Source organism: Danio aesculapii, chromosome 4, assembly GCF_903798145.1.
Source record: "Danio aesculapii chromosome 4, fDanAes4.1, whole genome shotgun sequence".
NCBI lineage: Eukaryota > Metazoa > Chordata > Actinopteri > Cypriniformes > Danionidae > Danio > Danio aesculapii.
The window spans coordinates 20,031,007-20,039,610 of record NC_079438.1 but is presented as its reverse complement, the minus strand read 5'-3'; the positions used below and the strand labels follow the sequence as shown (position 1 = coordinate 20,039,610).

At 36.9% G+C, this 8,604-nt stretch overlaps 1 long non-coding RNA gene across 1 annotated transcript; it reads left to right on the top strand.

The window, feature by feature from the left end:
* The first annotated feature begins 5,477 nt into the window (after positions 1-5,477).
* On the top strand, positions 5,478-6,422 carry LOC130222258 (uncharacterized). The gene is made up of 3 exons (XR_008836387.1): positions 5,478-5,512; positions 5,990-6,084; positions 6,319-6,422. It is a non-coding gene; the product is annotated as an uncharacterized LOC130222258 (long non-coding RNA).
* The last annotated feature ends 2,182 nt before the right edge of the window (positions 6,423-8,604 follow it).

Sequence of the window (8,604 nt, the reverse complement as noted above, 5' to 3'; positions counted from 1 at the left end):
CTGGCCATTCTCTTCTGACCGCATCAACAAGGAATCTGCGCTCACAGAACTGCCGCTCACTGGATATTTCCTCCCCTAGAGATGGTTGTGCGTGAAAATCCCAGTAGATCAGCAGTTTCTGAAATACTCAGAGCACAGACCAGCCGTCTGGCTATATAATATTATCTTTATTATTAAGAATTTTCATGAACAATTTCATTAAGAAGAAGGTTTTCTGCTGCAGTTTTTCTTGATGTTCCAGGAAATAAAGATTTAGACATGATTTACCTGTTGCTCCTGTTCACTGTAGGTTCTGTTCAGCAATATATTTAGTAACATAGGCCTTCATCAGCATTTTTAAAGGTTACTAATGGTCCAGTTACCTGCAGCTGTTCACTTTCTTCAATTCTGACTGTATTTTGGTTTAATGAAGTTTAATTTCCTCTCAGTGTGATTAACGCCTTTGCTAAATGTTTTAGTAAAATAAATACGTGTTCTGGTCAGGTCTTAGATTTAATTTCAAATGAATTAAAACACATGTCAATTGAAATTAAAGTGTCCCCTCAACCCTGTTACGGTCTTCAACACCGTCACTGTCTTCTCAACCCTGTGAAATTAATATTTCAACAATTAAATATAAAACAAAATCTTGCTGACTACCAACCATATTAAGGCCTAACATTGTGAATATGTGGTTTGGGTTAGACATCTAAACTTAAAGCTTTTTTAGAGAAATTAAGAGACCACAGAATGCATAAATTGTATAATTGAAACTTAAATCACATATAAATCTAAAACTCATCAAAAATGTTATATTTTAGCCATTACACTGATTTGAGGGCCATATGAGCAATAGGGAAACGTTGGTTTTATAGCAAAAGCTTTTAAAAATACTATTATTAACTCAGTTTAGTCCATTACGGGGTTGAGAATAATGGGTGTCCAAATATGAATAAAAGAGAAAATAACATAAAGGCTTTAATGCCTGAGGTGGCAAAATATGAATTTTTGAAAGTTTAAATTGTGCCTAATTATGTAGGCTATTAAAAATATAATCAATAAATCAATCAATCAATAAATAATCAATAATCAAATTTTAGAAATGAGTTTGCTCAAGCTGAAATATTACTGAATGCCAGGAATGAGCCTTATGCAGTCAAATATAAAATAATGGAAAAAAAACTTTAGGGCCAGACTTGACTAAAGGTATTATACAATCAGGGATTGCACAGAAACAATGTTATATTCCTCTGAAGAGACTGAAGAAGAAGACAAATGAATCTTCTGTCCACAAATGTTTCCCTCTGTTGTCAAGAGAATGATTGAGAAATAGGCAGCCAATCAGTTTTCGCCGAACGCCTACAAGCAGCCAATCAGCTTTCTCTGAGCCACAAACAGACAGCCAATCAGCTTTCGCTGATCAGCGTGCAGGCAAACATCCCGCCTATGGCGCTCATTCTGAGGCAGAGAGTGGGGAGTGCAGAGCTTTGCTGTTTGCTGTTTAATTCCTTTAATTCCACTACGGGTGTTGTGCGTCTATTCAAAGTAAGTGTATTATATCTGACCTTTGCAGCGTTCGCAGATTTGCTGCAATTATCTGGCGGGTTGAACTGTTTTAACACATGTGCTTAATGCTAATATACTCTCTTGTTTTTAGCTCGATGCTACGCTGTAAACACATAGAGGTAAAGTTGGTTTTATATTCGGATATTCAGACTTTACCCTTAATAATAAAACTTCATAAAAGTATTCTTTGCAAATTGTAAATAGGGAAATCATATATGCAGCAAATGACTATCAAAAGTACAGCGTTGTTCACAGTAAATTAGATAGTGTTAATGTTGTTTAGAAGTCATACTTGGATGTTAATTCCGATTGAATATTTAAGGTAACATGGTAAACAATATAGAGACTTCTAAATGAACGAATGTGCGAATATAAAACCAACTTTACCTCTATCAGAAACCCTGTAGATAACCCGCGAGTAACGCATTACAGACGTGTTTACAATAGAGGTAAAGTTGGTTTTATATTCGCACATTCGTTTATTTAGCAGTCTCTATATTGTTTACTATGTTACTTTGAATATTCGATCTGAATTAGCATGCAAGTGTGACTTGAAAACAACATTATCACTGTTTATTTGACTGTAAATAAACTTTGATAGTCATTGGCTGCTAATATAATTTCGCTAGAGTTTGCAAATAATACTTTTATGAAATTATATTATTAAGGGGAAAGTCAGAATGTGTGAATATAAAACCAACTTTACCTCTATTGCTAACGTTACCAAATCTGGTCAAAACTGGACAAATATAAGCATTCAGAGACATGATCATGCTGCACACACAAGATGTAGAATCAGCTACTCAAGTCTTGCACACATTTATTGAACAGGGAAGAAAAACCTATGTGTAACTTGTGTGAGAATATTTTGATGGTAAAACATATTTTAATAGAATGTATATTTTAACTGATATTAGAGAATGTTTTTATACAGGAAATATTTTAAGGCAAATGTTTAAAAATGTGTTTTCTGGAGGAATTTTTATCATTGATCAGACTGAAAGAGCTTATAAGACAGTGTTGTTGTTATTTGTGTGTTTTAAAGAAACAGTTAATGATGTTTTAGAAAGCGTTATGATTGTACTGATATTGCAGATGTGCTGCACGGCCAAATACTACAGTGAATCAGTTTAGGCTATCAGTGGGCTATAAATAGCCGGCCAGATGACGAGCTAATTCAAGGCTACATTCAGGCTATGAAAATAACATATATTTTTTAAAGCCCAAACACCCTATATGCGATTGACTTTCCTTAATTGAAGGAATATCATACATGTCACAAGGTATTTTGCCCAAAAAAAGACAGGTAAGCAAATTTAAGTATTTTGGGCTAGAGATGGGTTACACATAGCCGGACTAGATTGGGTCTATACTTCACTGAGAAACTGAATCTACGTCTATTACTGCATTTCGTTGCCTTGTACTTGTACATGTGTAATGACAATAAAGTTGAATCTAATCTAAATCTACTTGCAGGAACCTCATAAACGTTATTGACTTTTCTTACATGATGGAGTATCATACATATAATAAGCTTTATTTAGCAGAAAAACAACATGCAACCAATGTTAAGGTTATTCAGGCTAAAATTGGGTTACACGTAGCCGGGCTAGATCTGGTCTATACTTCACCTAGCCGGTGAAATGACAACTTTTGCTTGCTGGGATGTGTGTTGTTTATGCAACTCGCTTGTGATCCATATAGCTTGATCATTTTTCTGTCGTGTCCTGTCAATAGTCTAGACTACGAGTACTTTAGTTTTGGTTTCATTGTTGCCCTTTCTGCTTATCTCTCCTCTGCCTCTCTCAGGCCCTCCGTTTTGGTGTCAGATCACGCCACCGATCCTTTGTGGTGTTTAGATTCCACCCACAGAGATCTTCCGCCCACCAGCTTCTTCTCACCTCTGCCTGCCTGCTGCATCGTCTGCTGAACGTGGAGTTTAGTCACGCCGCTCCGCCCACTAAGCACGGGCACTCACCATGCTGCAAGTCTGCCACCGTGTGGCCAACCTCAAGAACTGTTCCACCTGTCTGGTCTCCTCCGGGCTTCATTTACACTGAACATTGAACTTTTTATTTGCTCTTTTACCTCTACTTGAGGTGTTTTAGGTTCAATCTAAGAAAATAAATTCTAATTGTTATCTGCATTATTGAATCTGTGATTTCTCCTGTAGGGAATGGTATACAGTTCAACCCAAATAATGACCAGTCTGTCAGATGAAGAAGAGCCGGAGTCAGAGATTCAAATAAATAAAGTTTACTGAAGATGGTTTGCACTTTCATCAGCAGAAGCCAGCTTCAACACTCGCCATGACTTCCTAGGCCGCTCTGCTTACAATCACAAATCAATAACAATTATACTCTCACATAAGGTCATTAACTGCGTCACGCATATAGGTGTTCTAACCTGATTGGATAAAACACAGATAGACTAGGAAAATTTCCACGTGGGGTTCATGCGTACCATTCTGAACAATATCTTAAGCATATAAACGTCAGACATCCAACAAACTGTTTAGAGCTGACCCCAGACCTGTGAAACGGATCCACAATCAAATAGAACACACACACTTAACGCACAATCTGTTTTTTACCCAAGGTTGAGTGTACTCTCAGCCGTCTTTATCAAAACTGGGTAAAAATCGGTATAATCTCTATTCAGGCCATTATATCCTTACTACACAAAGTCTATCTTGAATAAAAAGTAGAATCACCTTAAAAGAATTAACCGTAAACACAGCAAAATCCCTCAAGACACTTTAGATAGTATTAACTCTTAGAAATAACAATGGAGAAGGTTGCTTGCAGTCCTCAGCTCCACTCAAGGTCTCCGTGACCTCTGACCTAGTTTGGTGGCTCCTGAAAAAGTTATAAAGAGACAGGCAAACGCACTGAACATTCTTATATTAAGCAATGTGTTAACTTATTCATTATTCAATAATCATCTTTAATAAAATAATGAGGAACAGGATGATGAGAAAAGGATAAACGTTGATCCATGCTGAGATGGATTGGAAGGTAGAAATCCGAATCCTTCAATGCTCCGCAGAAGAATTCATGAAAGGGAGTGAAGCGACGCAACTGATGCAGGTAGATCACGTGACCATGACAAAATGGCGGATATAGTACTTCTGAATTCCATTCATACTTCTGACATTCATACTGTATAAAAGGCACTTTTCTAACAGCCGAGTAGCACGTTTAAATTCAAATGCAGTACCTACTTTAAGAGCAGAATCAAACAACAATAATCCACTGCTGTGTTTACATGTGTGTTTAATGCCCAAACCCATCCTGATCATGAGCAGATGACTGAATGTATCTGCAAATACAGTGCAGGCCATTATAATGTAATAATTATAATGTGTGTTTGGAGTTTGTGACGTTCTCCACGTGTGTGAATCTGCTGCTGGCAAACTGAAGAGATGAAGAACCGAGGCTTTAACCATCTGCACTGCGTCTCCAGACTCCAGGAGGATCAGCATCAGGACGGAGCGCATCATTGAGTTCAATCAGAGCATCAGAGCATCAGCATCTGTGTTTCTCCACAACACTTGACTGCAGAGACTTTGTTTCTGAGCGTTTCCTGCTCTTCCTCAGACACCTGAACATGACACTGAGACACAAAGCTTTCATCTACAGTTACACACGAGAGGATTATCAGTGCAGCGACACAACAGGACAACTCCTGAGCCTCTCAATGCCTGTGCTGTTCTCATCAGAGCAGTCACACATGGGGAATATAACACAAGCTGTGCTAGACTTCATGAAGAAAGATTAGAGTATATAAGGGAAAGCAGTCATTTTATTTTCTAAAAATCTAAATTGAGCTCTATGAAACTGATTTGACCAAACTGTAAAAATATTATTATTATACAAACTCCAGTACAGCAGGTGGCGGTATTCAGCTTTACGCTGCTCTATAACTCGCCACAGAAGAAGAAGAAGAGGAGGCGGAGGTTATCCAGGTATGTGTTTGTTCTGTCTTCTCTGTGGCCAGTGTTTATACTGCTTCAGGTAAAATCACCCTGGTAAAATGTAACTCCGCAGGTGCTTTGATAACCCTGCAGCTGTTTGACTCTTCTCTGCTCTGTTTAGAGTGTTTGTGACAGATGTTTTTCACTGAACTCATGATCTGCCGCTCCTTCAGAAACGAAAGTGAAAGTGTTTAGTTGTTGTGTCGCCATTTTAAACAGACAGAATCCACCATTTACAACGCAGAACAGCTTTAAATCCCTAATGTCTTGACAAAAAATTGTAAGCTTTATGTGAATCTGGATGTATGATTATATTTTAATCCTAATCAAACGGATGACGCTGTGATTCTTTATTAGTTTACTCGTGATGAGCTTCTAGATTTGAGTGTCTCAGCTGCTGATCTATTCCTGCATTCAGCTGAATTATGAAGGCTGATCACTGACTGGAGATCTGTGATTGTCCATCAGTTTCTTCTAGAGTTTCTGCTCGAGATCAAACTCTTCAGATCCATCATGGAGGACACACACACTTCTGGAGATCAGGATTTGTTTACAGGATGCAGGTATTAGGCCTACACATTACATTTCATATGATTATTTTTACAAGATCTTATATTTACTCTCTGTTAGTTGTGTTTTGAGTCTGTCAGAATATTTAACACACACAGCCAGCAAGTTTTTCTACAATAATCATGAAAATGATCCTAAAGTGCTGTTTAAAAAGTGTTTTAGTGAATAAATCTGGTGTGTTGACTGCAGTGTGTGCAGCGCTGAACTTTAATCTTCTCTGTTTTTAGCTCACGTAAGAGGAAGAGAGCAGAAGCAGAGCCCAGCTGTGTGTCTATAAAGAGTGATGTGTCTATGGAGCCACCAACAAATTTTAAGAGTGAAAACACCCGACCTGCTGTCGGGTAGATCATCTCTTTAATATCTGCAACTGATGAGTATTTTTATAATCAATAAATCAAGTAATTTGTGTTGTGGATCTGTTGGGTTTCAGATGTTAGATGTTGTATCTGAGCTCAGCAGGATAGTGGTGGAAGATCTCCGGTTTAGACTTTAGGCCACAATTGATGGTATTAACAAACCAATCAGTGGTTTATTAATAGTTAGTGAGCTAGAAAGGGGTGTTAGGTTTTGGGTAGGGTTCGGGATACACAATAAGATCATACTGTATGTAAAAACAGATAGTTCACCCCAAAATGAAAACTCTGTCATTGTTCCAAACCAATGATTTTGACCCTGTTGTTTCTCAAAGACATCAAAAAGGACTGCACTAAGACAAAGAGAAATAGGAATTCTGTCAATGACCTTTCTAAAGATTTCAGAAAATCAGACCATATGGAGGAGCATCATAAGTCATTTTATTAAACATTATTTTCAGATAATTTCAGATTCAGTGACGACAGCATTTGCAAATCAATATCTGGTCAATATGCTTTAGATGCAGAAGATATGACATGAGTTATTTTATTAAACATAATCAAACAAATGGCATTTCAATAGCTGAATTTCAGATTCCAGACACAGTTTAGATCAAATATATATTAATCTAATATCTGGTCAAATTTTTATACAAATAGAAAGAAGATTCCATTACTTTATTATTTTATTAAAATTTATTCTGAAACATTGTAATCTGGCATATGCAGTAGAATATTTAGATGGCTATGAATGTTACCTCAGATTCCGTGAAGCTGATCTACAGTGTCATATGTCAGTAGTTTGAATCTGGAATGCATAAACTATTTCATAACGAAACCTACAAACCACGAGTCTATCAGGAATCTTATATTTACTCTCTGTTAGTTGTGTTTTTAGTCTGTCGGAATATTTAACACACACAGCCAGCAAGTTTTTCTACAATAATCATGAAAATGATCATAAAGTGCTGTTTAAAAAGTGTTTTAGTGAATAAATCTGGTGTGTTGACTGCAGTGTGTGCAGCGCTGAACTTTAATCTTCTCTGTTTTTAGCTCACGTAAGAGGAAGAGAGCAGAACCAGAGCCCAGCTGTGTGTCTATAAAGAGTGATGTGTCTATGGAGCCACCAACAAATTTTAAGAGTGAAAACACCCGACCTGCTGTCAGGTAGATCATCTCTTTAATATCTGCAACTGATGAGTATTTTTATAATCAATAAATCAAGTAATTTGTGTTGTGGATCTGTTGGGTTTCAGATGTTAGATGTTGTATCTGAGCTCAGCAGGATAGTGGTGGAAGATCTCCGGTTTAGACTTTAGGCCACAATTGATGGTATTAACAAACCAATCAGCGGTTTATTAATAGTTAGTGAGCTAGAAAGGGGCGTTAGGTTTTGGGTAGGGTTCGGGATACACAATAAGATCATACTGTATGACTACTAATGAGCAGTTAATATGTTAACATTACACAGATAATAAACCGGTAGGGCTGTGATTGTGGCAATTTTTTACTACCGCGGAGGTAAGTCACGAACAACCGCCGGTGTTGTTTGGGGAGGGGGGTCTTTAATTACTAACACTCCCGTCATTCCTACTTTCGGAACACAAATTTAGATATTTTACAAAATGAAAACGCAATTAAATGTTGAAAATTGTGAAATTAAAGCAAGAGTGCAGAGATCTGGTCAAAGAAATTTGTGGTTAAATTAATTTTAGCAGAGACACAAGTGCCTTTCATTTTCACATTCGTTTTTCAGTTAGGGTTTAGGTCTAATATTAGAGTAACCTAATAAAAATGTTTCGTTGGACACTGCAGAGTCTCACAGTAGTCTACACTATAATTAATATTATAATTTATTATATTCATTATTATTAAAACTAAGCTATAATTCACAAAACCCTTTTTAATGTTTGCTTTCATTTTGACATTGCTAACAGTTGTAATAAGAAACATCCCATTATGCAGCAGCAGTCTCAAGTTGGGACACTTAAAAATGCCTTTTGAGTGTAAAGATGATCAGCCTGTGAAGTCAAGTTTACAGTGTCATAAATGAAATAGGTATAGTACATGAGTAAAGCGGATTTGCCGCATCAACCTCTCATATGCGCTGCATGTAGGCTGAATGATAATCTTTAAAAAAATATGCAATACAAAACTTTA